At 33.0% G+C, this 20,749-nt stretch overlaps 1 pseudogene; it reads left to right on the top strand.

The window, feature by feature from the left end:
• The first annotated feature begins 275 nt into the window (after positions 1-275).
• Positions 276-20,749, top strand: part of LOC136398581 (nascent polypeptide-associated complex subunit alpha-like) — a 65,873-nt pseudogene continuing 45,399 nt past the window's right edge.

The raw sequence follows: 20,749 nt of genomic DNA, 5'->3' as shown, positions 1-20,749 counted from the left end.
CAGACTGCACCTAATTGAACAGATTTGGGAAGGCAAAAAATATCCTCAAGCAAATATTGAGGTGTTGGAAGTCCTATTAGCACATTATCAAATAATAATAAAAGTCCCCCTCAATTCTCCTCGCTTGTGTATAGGTTAGGTTACATGGCAAAGTCACTTTGCGAATCTACTTCATTTATGAAGGTTAAAATAGATTATTCTGGATTATCTACTTGGGTCCAATATAATCACGTGAACCCTTTGAAAGCATTGAATGTTCTCAGGCTGGTACCAGGATGGGAGGTCAGAGAGATTCAAGTGTGATAAATCGAGCTTCCATTGCTGGCTATGAAGGTGAATGGAGCTATGAAGCAAGAAATGCAGGGAATATGGAGGAGCTCAGAGAGGCTTCTGTACAACAGTCAGCAAGGAAGAGCGACCTCAGCCCTACAACAGGAACTGGACTCTACCAAACACGGGGAAGAGGTGCTCTCCAGGAGCATCCAGATGAGACCCCCGGTAGTCAATGCTTTCAGTTTGACCTTGGAAGACATGAAGCAGAGAAATTAACTGTGACCACCTGGACTGGGTGACAGCGAGGTAATTTGAGTTATTTAAGGATGCTTAATGTGTGGTCATCTGCTTTGGAAGCAATAGAAAACTAATACAAAGGAACACGGTAAGTCACTCAATTGAAATAATAGACAGTTGTCTTAAATTACTCATCCTACTTATGCTATCCACCTCCTTCTTTTCTAACATTCAAATTTCAGGGAGTGTTCAGAGCCTCTCCTCAATTCCAACATCAAACTTTTTCTTCTCTTAATTCAAACTGCATTTACAATAAGAGTTACACAATGTGAATTTGAATGTGTTCTCTTTTTAATATTCCTCTACTCCTGTATTGAAAAGTTGTCTTCTCAGTAAGATCATGCATTCTTCCTGGACATGGAGACCCTCAATATAGAGGGCTTTCTCTTTATACTCTTCAGGAAGATACAGAAGGATAAATGACGAGGAAGACTTAAGAAAATACTCATCAAGTCACCACCAAGATACTGGTACTAATACATATCCACAATGTATTTGGTGTTATTTATTCATCTATGATCATTAAAATTAGTCTTAAAAACAAATACCGTATGAATAAAAAAAAAGTAAATAAATAAATGAACAAGCAAAACAGAAACAGACTCCTAGATACAGAGTACATTTTGGTGATGGCTAGATGGGAGAAAAGTCAAAGGAATAGGGGAAATGAAGAAATGAAGATGCACAAGTTTCCCATTATAAAAATTGTCTCTGAGATGTAAAGTACAGCATAGGGAAAACAGTTGGTAACATTATAACAACTATGCATGGTGTTCGCTGTTTATTAGATTTATCAGGGTGATGACTTTGCAAGTTATATAAATGTCTAATCACTATGTTGTACACCTGACACTTACATAATATCGCATGTCAATGTATTGAAAAATTAACACATGTAAAATAAAATAAAAAAAACTTAGAGTAGCCTCTACATGAAGAAATTTTAAATCATTCATCTGACTTCCTCCCTTGAACTGTGGCTTTATTTCTCATTTTGCTTTGTGATTTCCTGTTGCTACTGGGCAGCCCAGTTCCATTTGTTCAATCCTGACTAAGCACATTTCTTTTCTCATACTGTGGATGCATCAAGTTTACCCTCCCACCTGTTTACATTATTATTATTTTATTATTTTTATTATTATTTTTTTTTTATATTTCTCTGAAGTTGGAAACGGGGAGGCAGTCAGACAGACTCCTGCATGCGCCTGACCGGGATCCACCCGGCAGGCCCACCAGAGGGCGATGCTCTGCCCATCTTGGGGCGTCGCTCTGTTGCAATCAGAGCCATTCTAGCACCTGAGGCAGAGGCCACAGAGCCATCCTCAGCGCCCGGGCCATCTTTACTTCAGTGGAGCCTTGGCTGCAGGAGGGGAAGAGAGAGACAGAGAGGAAGGAGAGGGGGAGGGGTGGAGAAGCAGATGGGCGCTTCTCCTGTGTGCCCTGGCCGGGAATCAAACCTGGGACTCCCGCACGCCAGGCCGATGCTCTACCACTGAGCCAACCGGCCAGGGCCTATTTCTTTTTTTTACACCAGGCATGATTTTTGTTTTCAAAACCACACCAAGAATAGTTGGCTGATCTCTATTTAAAAATAATGAATACCACCCAAAATAGAACAGAGTTACATGATATGAACATTTCGAGTCAAATTTGGGCATAACAAAGGACTATTAGGAGGCTGTCTATTCTAGAGAAAATTCTGATTATTTTAGCTTGCTGTTTATATTTGTCTGCATAAGTATACTATTACTGTGAAAGAAATAGCAGAAGGTAGAATGAATACATAGAAGGATAACACTGATAATGATTTTTAAAACCACATATTTACAGCCTGATTATTGTTGAAAATGTATATTGAAAGCATTATTATAAAATATTTATATCCACATAAAATGGTAACAAAGATAACTTTTAATTAATAAATGAGTTTTTGGTAGTTTGCTTGTGACTTAAGAGTTTTTATATACTAAAAAAAGTCACAGTTAATTTTCTAAAGAACCTCTGGATTATAAAGTAAGGACATAATTTTTTTTCCTTTGAACATAATAGTTTACATTCTCTTACTTGCCATTTACTGTTACGATATATCAAAGTGTCAATTTAAAATGGTTTTTAATACAAATACTTTAAAAATTCTTAGATATAAAGGAAAAGTAACACTATTCAAAAACAATCTTATTCATAAAAACATGAAAAGTATATAATTATTGAATAAATACAATGATTAATGCATTTCTGTTCTTAGATAAATTTATCCTAGGTGGGGTACTTCTGTATATGTTCTCCCAATTTTTTATTGTTATCATACTTATAAAAACAACAGTGTAGATATAGACACATCATAAATTTTATTAGTTTATTACATGTATAAATTAGGTGTTGTGACAATGCTACAGACTAGACACACACATGCATTTTTATTTTATTTTATATGAATTACACATCATTTTGATGAAATGATTCATATAACATCTACAAGGTAAGAGCAGTAGTAGAAAAATAATGTTTACAAAGTATAAAACTATTTAGTGAACTGGAAGATCATCGTAATATGATCTTGTCCTCAGAAATTATAATAAATTAAATAAAAAAGACAGAAAGAAGAGAAAAGAGGGGGGGACTTGTCAGTGTAATAATTGGTGGGGAAATATTTTTATCTGTAACACTTAATGTTTGTTCAATGAAATATTATTAACTATGTGTTAAGATTCATGGCTGGTTTTTATCTACTGTAAGACATCTCTGTTGGTTTTATAGGAAAATGCAATCATGGTTTTATGAAATAAGAAAGAGAAAAGTACTTTGAACATTAGTGACAGAACAATTTATTTTTTCCCTACGAAATGACCTTAAAAGCTCTCACTGCCAGTAGCAATTAATTTATAATAATAATGATAAAGAGAGAATGATAGTTAAAACTTCATTGAGAAACACCTTCCAAAGAAATTTAAAAACTGTTAGTACTGGCTTCTGGCCCAGATAGAAAAAGAATTTATTAAATATTATTAGTACTGATATATACTTCATTTCAGTTGAGATTTTTAAAAATCCCACCAAATGTGGAAATAGGAAATATGTGAGCTTGTTCGAATCATATTTCTTAACTTTTTAAGAAAATTCTAAGAGAGTATTAAGTCAAGGAAAAAAATAAAAAATAAGATTAGTAGAATTTTAACTTAGAGCTCAAGCATTTCTATTAATTTCTAATGATAGGTAATTACTCTAATTTACTATGTAGAATAAAATGTGTATAGAATTTTAAAGAAGACTAAACTTCACGTTTACTTAATTATTTTAAAATACAATATAAAAATAGCCTGACCTGCGGTGTGCAGTGGATAAAGCGTCAACCTGGAATGCTGAGGTCGCCAGTTTGAAACCCTGGGCTTGCCTGGTCATGGGACATATTGGAGTTGATGCCTGCTGCTCCTCCCCACCTCCTTTTCTTTCTCTCTTTCTCTCTTCTCTCTCTGAAAGTGAATAAATAAAGTCTAAAAAAAAAGAAAACTACATAACAGACTTTACAAGAACTTATCAAAACTATTGACAATTGCAAGTTTGTCTATGGATATGTATACATTGGTTAAAAAACTCTATAATTTTCCAAGCTTTTATGTAGGCTTGGGCATTGAAAATTATAGAAATTATTTCAGGCATGTGAAGAACTTAAAATTTGGAGGCCTATGTAGTTAACTAATCAGGACAATATCATTAGCAAAATATGATGGGGGTTAAGTGGGAGAAAAATGTTTATTTAGAAGAAACATTGAGACTTTTAGAAAAGGAAATAGCTTTTGAATTTGACATTAAATTTGAAGATATGTTGGGAGATCAGGAAGAATATGTCCAACTCAGATATACCCATATAGTAATTCATAAAAGAGGACATGGCATATTGAAGGTATATTACAAAGTATAGGCTAAAAGTCCATACACAATTATGATGTACAAAGTACTAATAATTTGTATTTTATTGTATTCTGTCTAGTTATAAACTGGTAATCCAAACAGAATAAGGTTTTAAGCAAAAGATTTTATGACCTGATTGAAGGATGAACTATAGAGTCATAGATGATGGGGTAGAAGATGTTTGTAGTTACTTAGGTAAATGATAATGAGTAATTGAAATTGGCAATTAATTTAAAAAAGGATTGGATATAAAAGAAATGTTAGTGGCAGGATCCTTTGACTGCTGGGTGAATTGTTTGAAGTAGACATGGGATTAAACAAAAAACACTAAGGATTTTGACTTAGGCAGTCAGTTGGATGATGACACCATTCACAGAAAGAAAAGAAGGTAACATGAAAGATATACATGCTTATAGGGGGAATTAATTATCACATTTTAGGATACTTTGCATTTCAGACATGGAGGAAATATTCAGTAGGAGAGGCAGCTGTATATGTATTGATATAAAGATGAATGTAAGTGGAATTCTTCATCTGTTTTTATATTTGTGCTTATAACCACGTGATTAAGGCCGGAATAGTTCTCTGCTATATTGCTTCCTTCAAACAATAGCTCTGAAGCACACTGTGGTACTGTTGTTTTTATACAATTTGCTAAAGGAGTTTTCTGTAGCTAAAGTTAACTATACCACTTCCTAGTAATGTGGGGCTAAATAATTTATTTAACTTCTCCATGATTCAATTTTCTCATCTTTAATAATAGTACATCTCATAACCTTCCTATAAAATGATTTAACATATATTTTATATGCACATAAATATAGTATATATACATATATTCTCCTAGAACAGTCTATATTGTAAGCACGGTATATTTATAATTTTTATAGATTAGTTTACAGTTAGTGGCGAAATATATCTCATTGGAAAATATCTCATATGCTTTGAAAATTATCTTAGTATAGGAGTCAGAGTGGGCTGAAGATTCTTGTATGTAGTACAGTGCTTATGAGATTATGACACATCCATTACACCCTTTGAAAAAGTGGGATGACACAGAGTATGTTGGACTCATGTAATTTAAGGTAGTGAAAGCCTGCAGTTTAGCCTATGCAATTAATAAATCTGTCAATCATTTCCTAGTTATCTTTCATCACAACTTTTACTGCACTTGGGAGTACCCTTATGTTTAACTTTCCACACTCTTGCAAGTGAAGTCATTTTTTAACAGGAGAGAGACTGTTTTTGTTCCACAGTCTGCTACTCTCCCAGGGAAAATTCTCAGTCTCAGGTCTGCTGTGGTGGTGGGGACAATGATTTGCTTCTAATTGAGTGACACATTTCTTTAAGAGCTCGGTACTCAGTGGTTGGTGGTGCAAAGAGCCAAAGGCCTCTTTTCTTTGCTCTCTTGGTGTGAAACTCCCAATCCACAAATCAAAGGAAAGAATTAATGGCCCCCAGAATTGTCAGTGACTTTACAGGTAAGTAGAGCCTCTGTCCCATGATTGGAGGCTCTGAGAAAGAATAAAGTCCCCACCTCTCTGATGCACTCCAATGGATTTTATTGAAAGCTGTGGATAATATGTGAAATGCTTGTGTCCCACCCTATTAGGGAGACCGCCTCTGACTGGGAACTGGAAGCTGAGGTTGAGAAGCTGTCCTTAGCTGTCCTCTAAAATAGAATTTCTATCTCCCTGGGAAAGGATGAGGATACAGGTATTGACTCGAATTCTATAGAATTTCACAGTTCTTACCAAGTTTTAGTAGACTGTCTTATATAAATATTTCTTCAGTGACTATAAGTTCTTGGGGCTATTTCTAGAGACTTTAAATGATTGCTTTGATTTGCTTTTTTAAAAATTTCCACCAGTTTCTCTGAGAATCACATGTGCTGAACTTCTGACACTTTCGTGCCACTCCATCCTAATCTGGAACTTAACTCTCAATTTTCAGATATATTCTACTAGAGAATCCATGTCTTAGGGGTTGTAAGATGCTTCTCCAATCATAAAATACTATGTTTACCTATTTGGATATTGTTTCATGATGGGTAATTCTTTGATGATCTGGAAGGTGAAACAGTAATAAGCAGAAGAGTTTTACTACCAAAATCTAACAAAAAACCCAATAATTAAACAATGTCATGATTAGAAAATATGATAGCATTGATATTTATAAGCATGAAGGCAATACAAAGCACAGAAGTGTAGAGAAATTTTATGGGTTAAGTATACTGGAAACCCAACTTTGACACTTCCTTGATAGACATTAATAGAGGATCTAGGAGTGACCTGATGACATTTATTCAAACCTATAGACTACCCTCAAAGCATTTTCATGATTTCCTCAAATTGGTTGAGCTCTATTCTCCTTGTGGGAAGGGAAAATGAAGCATCATGAGAATATTACACTTTTAGAATATGAATCAATTTTCCTGCTACATCAAGGTCATTGTTAATATCTTCTGAGATAACACTGAATGTAATTTACTTAAGGATTTTTTTTAAAAAAAAAACCGTATCTTTTATATTTATAATTTAGGTCTGAGTGGTTAGGCAAGCTACAGAGAAACAACATTATACAGTGTATATTCCTAAAACCTTATTTGATGAGTTATTACAATAAATCAATGCTTCAATAACAGTATACAAGTACTATATACATGGTACTATTTGACATTTCTTAACTGGCCTAATAAATTTAATGTTCTTTTCCAACAAATAAAATTAATCTTGTAGAGATTAAAATTAATACTGTAGCTCTTAGTAAAATCTAAATTCTATTTCACGTGAAAAATTTTGTCAGGGACACATCAGAATTAAGTACACAATAGAGAATATATGAAAATATCAAGTACATACCTGATAACAGCAAATAACACTTGCATGAGGCACAGAGAAAATGTGGAAAATTATCACAACCATGTAAATTATAATGGAATTGGTGAGACAATTTTAAAACTTTTCACATAAAGTTCCAAATTATATTTTCACTCCCATTCGTAATATCTTATATTTTAACTCAACTCTTAATGATTTTTGAAAAAGTAATATAACAAATAGATTTTAAAAGAGATGAATTTTCTAAGAGATGCTTATGTGGAATAATGGTATATGAAATCTAATTATACATATTTTATTTGGCAAAAATGATAAAGTTACAGTTTAAAGGCTGTTAAGTGTTTTTATTTTCTCCCATAATGTCAAATGTATGTGAATCTCATCTTATGTGTTTAGACTTTAATCCAGTGGTAAAAAACAATCAAATATTTCTAATATTGAATTATATATTACATAAATAAGGTATTTTTTATCTTTAGAGTCCAGAATTTGTATTTTATTAGTTTTCAGGATTTCCTCCAGAGATAAATTTTTAATTTTCTGTGCTTCTAAAATTTCATATTTTCTTAACAACAATTATTTTAAGTGATATATCACAGTAATAAATGTAAACCAACTTTAGAAACATAGTTACTCTAAATCTTACAAATTAAAAAGTAACAATTTTATGGAGGAAATCATCATCATAATACAGGAAAACAATAAAATTGACAACTGTACTTGCTTATTTAAAGTAAACTAATTTAATTAGTAAAGTGGTAAGTCCAACTCACTCATTAAATATTGTGATTTAGGAAAGTGAAATACAATATTTTTTCTCAATATCTTATCAACTCATCATTAGAAGGTGTGTAAGATAGAAAGATTTACACACTATTATAACAAACAGGCCCTGATCAGTTGGCACAGTGGTAGAGCGTCCACCTGGTGTGTGGATATCTTGAGTTTGATTTCTGGTTAGGGCATACAGAAGAAGTGACCATCTGCTTCTTCTCCACTCCCCTTCTCCCTTCTCCCTTCTCTCACTCTATTTCTCTTTTCTCCTCCCACAGCCATGGCTCGGTTGGGGCAAGTTGGCCCGGGGCACTGACGATGGCCCGATGGCCTTGCCTCAGGCACTAAGACAGTTCAGTTGCTAAGCAACAGAGCTATGGTCCCAGATGGGCAGAACATCCCCAGTAAGGGGCTTGCTGGTAAATCCCCGTCTGTGCACATGCAGGAGTCTGTCTCTCTGCCTCCCCACTTCTCACTTAAGAGAAATTAATAATAATAAACATAGTATAGAAGAAACAAGTATATATATATATATATATATATATATATATATATATATATATATCTCATGTAAAAGAAGACTGCTGATTATAATAATATTCTATATTGTATAATTTTGTTTAGATTTTAAAATATTTTTTCCATAAAAAACTGAGGGAAGATTTTTGTTTTTATTTTAAAGATAAGTATATTAAAGCAAAGTATTTAAAAATACTTTGCCAGTGTCACAATTTAGTTTATACAAGGCCAATATAGAAATCAAGAAGATCAGACATATTTTTAATTTTATTTTCCCTGCTCCATAGTATATTCTAGGCAATATTTAGTACAAAATACAACCATTAATTTTACGCATCATCTATTTTACTTTATTTTATTTTATTTTATTTTTTTAAAGATCTTATTTATTCATTTGAGAGAGGAAAGACAGAGAGAGACAGAGAGAGAGACAGAGAGAGAGAGAGAGAAAAGGGAGACACAAGGGGGGGAGGATCAAGAAGCATCAACTCCCATATGTGCCTTGACCTGGCAAACCCAGGGTTTTGAACTGGCAACCTCAGCATTCCAGGTCGACGCTTTATATACTGCGCCACCACAGGTCAGGCTATGTACCATCTATTTTACTAACACAACTCTAAGACATACAAAATACATTTGAGTCTTCTTGACAATCTGCTAAAATTTCTTCTTTAAAGTACCTATGTATTTTGATCACTTAAACAAAATTAATTTTTTTGTAGAACTAAAATATTAAAGTCATTATTCTTTAAATTTTCTATATTAACCATTGATGGAAAATAGAATAATAGTGTACTATTTTGCGTTATTTTTTTTGTATTGTTTCAAGCAATATTTTGGTCATCTTTTTATTCTTATGCATGTACTGTATTGTGATAGAGAAATTTGAAAGTTCTGTAGTTTTTGGGTGTTTAAATTGATTTTATTGGAGTGACGCTGGTTAACATAATTATAGATGTTTCAGGTACCAAATCTATAACACATCTTTGTAACAGTATTATGTGTTAACCGCCCCCCCCCATGTCAAACCTCTGTCCATCACCATTTATCCTCCATATGCCTTCCTCCCCTAATCCCTATGATCACCACACTGGTATCAGTGTCCATTAGTTTTGTCTTCATCTTTTCTTCCCCTCAATCAGAGGGATTGAATGCTTTGTTTGTTTTTTAATCATTAAACTAAGCCTAAAATGTTTATTCATATTAGCTTGATAAAATACGATTAAGGATGAAGTAACCCTGAATATTCCCTTTTGAAGTAATAAAACAAGCAACATAAAATGGTGAGATTAATGTATATAGAATATAGTAAGCAATTGCATGTCATTTGTCAGTGTGTTGCTTATTTAGCTTGTGCTTGTGTGCACATGTATCTAGGGTATGCGCAAGTGTGTGTGTCTCACCCAGGGATGATTGCCACTGTAAGAACTTAGAAAAAGAAAAAAAGAAAGGCATTTAAGTTTATAGAAACACATCTGGAAAAGTCAAAGAAATTACAGCTAAAAAAACATGTTAATACACTCTAAATCTTTCTCAAGGAATAAGCTTTTGTTAGTCTTTCTCGTGCATTATCAATAGTTTATTCTTTACTAAATACTTTTAGTTAGCTTTATAAAGAATGTAGTATCTTATGAAATCCCTTTACATCATCAAAAACATGTTTATTTCTCAACTGTTTGAAAAATTATTATCTATTTGGTAGTTGTACAGATTATATATTTATATATTAAACTAATTCCCTTCTGAATTATTTAATATTAGTAGTATTTACAAATTTTTAACCCCTGTGACCTCTTTTATTTTTCCTGAGTTCTGAACTCACATTTTTAATGAAGCTTCTACTACCATGATCATTGCTGACTTTCAAGTAGATATATCCAAGGGCACATTTTTCACTTTTTTGTTTGCGTTGTAGCTTCTGTAACACTAGTGTTCTGATAGTCATCCCTTTTTTATCTCCTTTACCAATTGCATCTCCTTTTAAAATACTCAATGTAAATTATTAACTTTATCCTCATCTACTATCTTGATATTCCACACACATGCCTTTCTTTTTAAGCACTCCTCCTTTCAAAGGTGGTTTTATGTTTTATTGGCATAGACACCTATGTTTTTAGCTCAGAAGAGAGATCAAAATGTCAGAAAATATGCTTCACAAGTATTTTATTGTATTGATATATCTACTTCTTCTCTCCATCCAAAGCAAGTAGGTCTACTCCAGTCTTGCCCTAGGTTGATGCTTCAATAATTTGTGCCTCCATGAATAAGTTAGCAGGTCAGGCTATGTCTTGGCTTCTTTCAAGAAGTCTGGCGCCTTCTCATTTTAAAAGTAGAAAATTGACTGAATGAAATGGCAATATTTTTACAACTGAAAAAAATTGGTATTTTGTGATAGTCATAGGCTCAGAATATAACCTGTATAGACTTTTTAAATTTTTTACAAGCAGCATAAATAACTTCAGGTTTTGCAAGGAAAGATTTAGCTTGCTGATATCAACACCATAAACATAGCCTAGAGCATTTCTAAGTGAAGTAACTTAGGATCATTAGTTCTATGACCAGGTATGGCTGAAATTGATTAAAAATAAAGTCTTTGTCCACTAATAATACAGATGATTGTTCCATTGTTAAATAACCTTGTGTTTCTAAAATCCTTTAAAATGGTGGTCAACATAATCCTTCCATGCACATGGCATAATTATCCAACTTGGCTGCCTTCTGAAGGTAATTACAGAATGCTTCAATTCTCACTCCTTTTATTTTATGCTCTTTAAAAATCTTTATATACTACCACAGAAGCAGCAATGACAAGCATCATCCACCATGTCAGAGGTCATCACCTTGAAAGTTAGAACAAGAGTTCAGACCAAAAGTATGCATTTGGGCTGCCATTAGAGGAATAATTTTTGAGATTATATATAATGCAGAACTTCCTCCTCCATCAATAACTGTCATATAAGCCAAGTAAACACAAGATACATAATAGGGTTTGTTTCAGCTTTCATTGACAGTTCCCAAAACTAAATGTATTCATATTTATGCCATGCTTTCTTTACAATAGACATGAGAAGCACATACAAAAAATAGAAGGCTGCAACTGACTTCAATTTTTAAATTAAAAATAGAAATTGTGGCACTTGAAACACAAGTCAATCACAATCCCATCACTTACAAACAGATTGACAACATGTATTTCCCTTAGATCTTTTCTTAGAAAGCAAGCCTTTTCCAGAAATGTTAAAATATGCTAAGAAAATAATAATTTATTTTAAATATAGCATCTGATACAGCCTCTCCAACTTCCAACAGTACTATGAATTCAGAGAATAAGGGAAAGAACACATAATGCAATATTTGGTTGAGAGACATTACATGATTATATCCATCTGGAATGACAAAATATACTTAATACAGGGCATTGGAACTTGACCAAAAGAAGCAATAGATCATTCATTGTGCCATATGGCATGGAATAAAGCAAATATCCTGGCAGAGAAGTTGATATGAAGGAGAATTTGTCTCTTTTCTTTCTATTACCTTGTGGGAAAAATCTTAGAGTTATCCTTATTCCAGTAAGGATGCTTCGTTTTCAAGTAGCCATTGGCAATATGTACTCTTTTTGCTATCAAAACTTTAGATATAACAGGATGAAGACTAGAACACCTAGATAATATATTCTCTAAAGAGAATCTCAATTTCATACGAAAGTAGACACAAGGGAATAACAATAAAATATCTCACATAGGTGGTAAAATTCTTATAATTAAAGCACAAACATAACTTGCAGAATAATTCTGAGGGTAAGCTACAGATTGCAATGGTTTATTTTATGTTTATGATTTTTATTTTCAAATACAAAATCAATCAACAGTGTTAGAAGACATGCACATCTGAAGTTCAGACATTGAACACTGGTTTAACAATTATAGGCATTAACACCATTCAGGAAAGAGGGAGAAGTTCATCATGTGTTAAGTATACAGAGCAGGGCCAAAGGATGTTACCAAAGGATGTCTATCAGCAGTCATTAAAATACTTTAGGGAACCAAACAAAAATATTGTACTATTCAAGGAAGGAAATTTTATACTACAACCATAAATATATAGCAGAAATTCTTAAAGTTTTTCTCTAATTAAGTAAAAGAAATTTTAAGGAATGATTTAGTGTCCTAATAGAAATATATTTAGTTTGAAACTAAAGCAGAATGGAACAGAAAAGATGAAAGAGAGAAATGAATAGAAAAAAATCACAAGATGAAATGTGACAAGAGATAAATTTAAAATAAAATAATTGAATAAAGACTTGGACAATTGCATATTTTAAATGCATAATAATGAATATTTTAAAAAAGAGAAAGTGGGGGTTCTTTTGTAAAATACCCCACCAGATATATGTAAAACAAATTTAATAAGATGTTGCAAAATGTAGAGAACAGAGGAGCTATAAATGAAATGAAAACGATGAGGGATATGAAGAACAAAAAGATGGATGCTCAAAATTATGTTGTTCTAAAGAAATGCATTATTTTTTATTTTATTGAATTTACTGTGTGGCATTGTTTCACAAAATCATATTGTTTTCAAGTGTACAACTCAACAAAACATCGTCTGCATATTGCATATTGCGCCCATCGAATTAAGCCAGTCAGAGAAAGACAAGCATCATATGATCTCACTTATATGTGGCATCTAAATGATCAAAGTAAACTCATGAACAAAATAGAAACAGAGGCATGGACACATGGAACAGACTGACAGCTGTCAAAAAGGAAGAGGTTAAGGGGAGGTGGATAAAATATGATAAAGAATTAAACAAAACACACACACACACACACACACGCACAACACATAGACACAAACAACAGTGTGGTGTTAGCCAGAAGGAAAGGGGTTGGGGAGTAGGTGGAGGTGGGCAAAGGCAGAAAAACTGAAGAAATGCATTTTTAAAATTTAAATATTAACAATATTCAAAACCATGGTCAGAAAAAAATCTCTAATTTTTAAGTATGAGTAATTACACTTAAAGGTTTAAAGCACTCCAAAAACAAATTCATTAAAATGCATTTATTCCTAATAATACTTAATTAGATAATGCCTGGAAGAATTTGTAAAATAATGTTTCTGACTTGTATAGCCATTTGTCAAGATATTGTATACAATAAATACTATCCTGCTTTATTTTATTTTTTTTCAATTATAAATTTAAAGACAAGTTATAATTTAAACCTACAGACAGAAGACATAGTTTAAGCTTTAAATAAACATTTAGAAGACTAGTCTATTTTTCTTCAACAATGAATGGCATAAGATTTAATAAAAAACCATGACTAAAAGAGCTATACTAACTCAAGTTTTCTATTATATGTAAAGATGAGAGTATTAAATAGGGTATGCTTCAAGAGAATAGATGAAGTCCTTTTGAAAAAATTATTTAAAAATGTACTGGAACTAGGCCCTTGCCTGGTGGCTCAGTGGATAAAGTGTTAATCCAGCAAACCAGATGTTGTGGGTTTGACCCTCAGTCAGATCAGGGCATGTACAAAATGCAGTCAGTGAGTACACAACTAAGTAGAACAACTAAGTGAAACACATTGATGCTTCTCTCTTTCTCTTTCTCTTTCTCTCTCTGTTTTCACTTTTCTTTCTTCTCCACTTCTCTCTCACACACACACATCAATGCAAAAATTAAACAAAGAAGTACTGAAACCAATAAAATGAACTATGCCTTTTAATATAAAATATAGATTTAAAAAATTATAGTGAGCATTAACATGAGTTAAATATTACTGAGTGTAAACATAATTACTCACAAAAGAAATGGAAATGATTATTAAAATAATATAACCTAAGACAACTCACTAACTGTAAGCCAAGTAAAGAAAGTAATCAGTTTCTATTACGATATTCCAAAATAGAGAGGGATTCATCAGAGAACTATAATAATATGTAATTTTTTCTAACATGAAAAACACAATATCAAAATATATCATTTTCATCCTAAACATAAATACCATGTAAAATATTTAAAAAGCTTTTATTTGTCATTATAAATGGCTATAATATTTTAAAATATTAAAAACATAGAATACAAAAATATAAAAGTTTTCTGCCTTGGTTCCATGTAGTCCCATTTCCAGACTCCACTTGAGATGTTACATCACTGATCATGATCCTGATCGTGTATTCTTTAGTACTATGTGTTAGAGAAGACAAAACCCAACTCTAATTGACCAAAGCAGAGAAAACATTTTAATGTAACTGAGAAAGTAAGATGCTATTCTAAAACTGCATGTGAAGTATGATTTAAGTGCCTCCAAAACAATGTTAGAAACAGTTTAATTTACCTCTGTCTCTATGGTCTGCCACAGCCTCAGCAAATTCAGGGGACATACAGGGTTTGTGTGCAGCTCTAGGATTTTCCTACTGCTCTCAGAATAGCTGTTGGAAAGCCAAACTCTGTTTTCAAAATTAAGGAAAGGAGTCTTGGCCTTTGCCGGTGTGCTCAGTGGTAGAGAGTCAGCTTGGCATGCAGAAGTCCCAGGTCCAATTTCCGGTCAGGGCACACAGGAGAAGTGCCCATCTGCTTCTCTATCCTTCCCCCTCTTGCTTCTCTCTTTCTCTCTCTCATTCTCTCTCTCCCGCTCCCTCAGCCATGGCTCCATGAGAATGAGTTGGCCCAATCCATTGAGGATGGCTCCACAGCCTCTGCCTCAGATGCTAAGGATAGTTTGGTTGCTGAGCAACAAAGCAATGCACCAGATGGGCAGAGCATTGCCCTGCAGGGGCCTTGCTGGTGGATCCTGGTTGGGGTGCATGCAGGAGTTTGTCTCTGCCCTCCCCTCCTCTCACTTAATTAAAAAAACAAAATAAAAGAGGAGAAAAAAAGAAAAGAACAGAAAAGTGTCTCTTCTAGGTTCAAAGAAGAAAGGGGAAGTTTTGGAGGTTTTGTTTTGTTTTGTTCTGTTTTGTTTTAAGTGGTAGTACCTGTAAAAGTCTTGTTTTTGTAATTCACTCTTCATATTCGGTGCATGTATCCAAACAAATGGTGGAGAAAGAATAGAATTCACTGACTGGCAGAAAGAATAGAGACACCGTATGTCACAAATTGCTTGAAGTAGTAAGGCTTGCTGAAAGAGATATGCTTTGTTGCCTTTTACCATGCATAATTATTAATAGTGCCCCCACTCATTCTGAAACATATCCATATTTGGAATATAAATTACATAGATATTCAACTTAAATAATAAAAGACTTTCCCTTGGAACAAAAACAAAACCAATGCCAAAACATATGAATGGCAGGTTCAGAAGACTGATAGAGTCAGCCAACCAGTATAGCCTACACAGTGTGCCTTTCAAGGTTTCTTCCCTACGAGTTTAGGAAAAGATTGCTATACATACACACCTTTAAAAAAGTGTTACCGCCTGACCTGTGGTGGCGCAGTGGATAAAGCATTGACCTGGAAATGCTGAGGTTGCTGGTTCGAAACCCTGGGTTTGCCTGGTCAAGGCACATATGGGAGTTGATGCTTCCAGCTCCTCCTCCACTCTCTTTCTCTCTGTCTCTCCTCTCTCTCTCTCTCTCTCTCTATCTCTCCCTCTCCTCTCTAAAATTAAAAAAATTAAAAAAAAGTGTCACCATAGTATGCATTGACCTATAATTACTACTAAATTTTAGCAATACATCTTCAACATTTCTCAATATCAGTTCATTTGATTTTATTTTTTCTTAACAGCTGCATGATACTACATAGTATGGTTATATCAAAATTATTTAACCTTTCTTCATTGATGGATACCTGTTTTCTTATTTTATTTTTAAAAGAATGAAGCAAAGCTTCATTATACGCATTCATTTTATGGTCATATGCATGTATTTTTGCAAGACAGAGTCATAGAAATAAGAAACAATGAGTCATAAGATATACAAATATTGTGATGATAAGTTAATACACTGCTTTCCCAGATATTTTTTTTTAAATTCATACATCAACAAATGAGTATGAAAGTATCTGTTATTTACACACCCTCAGTAACACATGATGTTATCAATTAATTTAGTAATTCTAATCAGTAGGTAAAAATCCATTTTCATTTTTAAAATAATTTTTAAAATAATTTTTTATTTGAAAGTCATAAGGTTAAGCACTTTTAAAATACTACAACTGCCAATTTATATCATCTGTTGAGTATTCTATTGTATTAGTTTGTCTTTTCCTTAGAACTTTGGGGAACACTACTCTGAATATACACTCTGACGGTGCATATGCTGCGGATGTATATCTGGATCTGCCACTCGTCTCAGAAGCACAGTTTTAGTTTATTTTGGAATACAGCTTTTACATTTTACAGCTTTTTATTAAGCTAAAATATATCAATCATTTTCTTTATGGCTCTGGAATGTCTTATCCAGCTATTTAAAATGATAACTATTATTCTTTTTTTTAGAATTATAGAAATTATTCTTCACCTTGAATTCTTGGGTAATATAATGAGATGTAGGCATGTATTTCTTTCTAAGATATAATAATTTTTACCAACGCAATTTATTGAAGAGATCACCATTTCTCTTATGTCTGTACTTGCAATTTTACTTATCAAATTCTCAAAAGGTTTCTTTTGCACATTGATTGCAATTCTGTTTTAAAATGGGGATAAATATGTCATGCTTCGGATGAACAAAATGGGAACTAAATGAAGTTAAAAGGAATTACCTGGCACTCTATAAAAGTTGGTTTATTATTTTTGTTATGTGAATCGTTATATTTATGGTTGTTACTATAATTACTATTAGCTTTACTATTGGTTTTCTTTTTTAGAAAAATGCTAAGCTCTGTTGATTCCTTTTTCCCTCATCATGCAACTGAATCAAATATCTTTAAATATCTAGTCTCCCAAATGAGAAGAATTCTTATTCTCCTAATCAGGAAAAAAATGAAAATAAATCTTTATCTAATGTTTTGTTATTTTGCTCATGGCAGTGTATTAAGTCCCACGCCTTTTCTGAGTATTTTGGAGGGAGGCATATTGGGCATTATGACTTATGAAATTTCTATATTACAGACTTTTTTTGAGCAAGATCAAATCAGATTTACATATAGCTCACTTAATATCACCCAATGTAGATGGAGGAATTTTAAAGCTACTCTTTTCCAAAATATTTTTCTAAAAATAACTATAGTATATTAGTATTCACATTTGGTTTACATTCTCTATATTATTGCATCCATGAGGCAATGTGATACGGCTGCTAGAATGTGTGGCAGCTGACACAAGCCAGCTCAGGGACTGGAATCTGTCATATGCAAACACTCCCAGCCAATGCATGTCCTGAGTTGACTGCATAATCTTTACTTTGCAAGTGTCTCTACTTTTCATTTAACTTGTACTGCAGTGGATAGTATGAGCCATCATTCCAAACAGGTTCAGCTGTAGTATCACTGGACCTCCCACATCTACACTAGGGAAAGCATCGTGGTGAGAGCTAAGGTTCAGGGTTTTTGCCTTGGCAAGACACATACAGGAGAACAGGTCTGGCATTCTGCAGGTAAACATCAACTGATAATTAGGAACTAACTGCAAGTCATCAGAAACATCAAAGTCACTTGGGACAACTACTGTAAAATATATATGAGTAGCTGGAAGAAACAACTGCCAGGAGCTCATTGTGGCTTCAGTAAAATTGAAGAGATGCAAAATACCCAAATCATCTCCATAGGGGCCACCCAGTGATAACTCACACAGTCCATGCAAGCTTCCACTTCCCAAAACACATCCCCTATTCTAAGTAATATATGTTCTGGTAATTAGACCTGCTACAAGGAAGCAATGTACCAGCTTGGACCAAGGTGAATATAGGACTTACATAACAAATTCAGAAAAGATTCTGAGAATTTGGAAAACATAATTAGTGGACTCTAGCTCTAACCTATACAGCAATACTTTTTTTTAAATCATCATCTGTTTTAAAGTTTTCTTAGGGAGTATAGAAATACAAAAACATATCAGAAGCCCTATATTTATAAAGTATAATCTGTTTTACATAATTATGTTTAAAATTACTATATAGGTTAATAATAAGTTTGTGTTTAGTGTCATAGGTATATTCATTTTCAATGAGACATTTCTTTGAATTTATAACATTTCAATTTAAACAATACCTTGAAATTTTTGGGTAAATAAATGTCTTATGATCAAGATTGTGGTGTGGAGAAGAGAGAAATGGTAAGTATAGGTATTCAGAAAGTTACTTTAACAAGACTTCTTTTAGATAGTTTACCTGCTACATATCATAACAATCTAATGAGATTATAGAATATTTCTTTTTTACCTTCAATTCTGGATACTTCAGAATTTCCCAGCTCTGGAAATTTTTATTTCACAGCCTCTACACCATATAATACAGCCTTGAGTCCTTTTTTAAAAAATGTTCACACCATAGGTCATTTTGTATGAAAAACTTATGAGTTGCACTTCCATGTATGCATTCCTGCTAAAACTTACTATATAATTACTCTGTAGTATTTAAACCAAAAGGCAACATAGCATTCAAGAAAAGGTCATTTGGTCAAACTATAAGGAGAGTAGAAAAGTAAGCAATTACAAGGTGGTGGGGTTGGCACAAGAGAGCTGAGGGGTGAATTGAGGGAGCAGATTTTTAGGGCAGTGAAACTACCTATATAATGCTACAGTGGTAGATATATGGTGAAAGTAATAGGGTTAGACAGCACAGAGACTGATTCTAGTGCAAACTATGGACTTTAGTTAATCACTATCATTACTGTTTCATCAACAGTAACATATACCATGTCAATGCAGATGTCAATAATAGGGAAGCTATTTAGAGGTTAGGACAGATTGTTTATAAGAACTCTGTATTTTCTGTTCAATGTTTCTGTGAACGTGAGCCACTCTAAGAAATACAACCTACTAATTTTAAAAAAAGAGGTATGGGGTTTTTCCCACTGATAATAGATCATCTATTCAGTAAGCAATTCTAATCACGGAACTGACAGATGTGATTCAAGCACAGCTTAGCTATCTGCAATGAAGGAGCTCACTCCCTCTAGGAACTGGCGAAGTTTCTTTCCACATATCTGATCTTGTGTACTTCTTTTTTTCCCCTCTCCTCATTAGTATTGTGCATATACATAAGCTTCTGGAAAATTCCCTTTGATCTAAATAGTTAAGCAATATTTAATTCAATGTGTGACCTTCTTTCTGACACACACTTCTCTTAGGCTATGTAAATGTGCTCTTTCTCAAAACTTCCCATAGTTGAAATTATAAAAGTGCTTATGTTGCAGAATGATCCCTTGCATTCCAAAATAAACAGATGTTAACCAAAAAAAGATGTTAATAAAGCAAGCGCTTAAGTGGATAGGTGCTAATCTTATGTATGTTAGAAATAGGGTTTAACATTTGATGAATGTAATAATGTTGAATCATAAAAACATAGTAATTTTAGTAGAAAGGTACAGTGTACTGACTACTGCTCCTTAAATTTATATTCTGTTATTAATTCTTTTATTTAGCCATTCATTGAAAATAAATCAGGAAGAAACAGAAACAACTATAGTGTGAATAATATCTCCTAAGATTGTATCACATTTGTTTAGATTGCCTAGTCTACTGTGCTATAGTATTTTTTTTTTTTTTTTGCCAAATGATTGAGTTCAGCTCTATCCAAAAATCTATTGTCACATACAAAATTACTTAGTAACTTAAGAAAGAGCATCATTAGTTCCTTCAGGCCTCTAAGGAACAATTAATTTTCTTTATTCATATCAAAATGTACTACTGTTTGTTTCATTTATTATTTGAAACTACATCTCGATCTTACCCAGATTCAATAAAATCAATCTTTAAAATTCATGTTTCTGCAATTAGTTTGAACTTGCATTTAACTTCAGTTAAAACTTAAAGAAAAACAATCAATTCATTGAAGAGCTCTAACATAAAGGACAGAATGACATGCATTTAGATGTGTTAAAAAAAATATTGGTCTTTATTAGATTCTAACTCAGTGAGCTTATAAAGCAGCTTACAGCATGCTTTATTTTAAAATGGATTCAAAAAATTTTAATTGATTTTATTTATTGTGTTTACATAGATTATAGTGTTGCTCTGATGCATCTC

The sequence above is a fragment of the Saccopteryx leptura genome, chromosome 3, assembly GCF_036850995.1.
Source record: "Saccopteryx leptura isolate mSacLep1 chromosome 3, mSacLep1_pri_phased_curated, whole genome shotgun sequence".
Classification (NCBI taxonomy): domain Eukaryota; kingdom Metazoa; phylum Chordata; class Mammalia; order Chiroptera; family Emballonuridae; genus Saccopteryx; species Saccopteryx leptura.
Note: the sequence above shows the minus strand (reverse complement) of the source record. Positions and strands in the feature narration are given on the sequence as shown.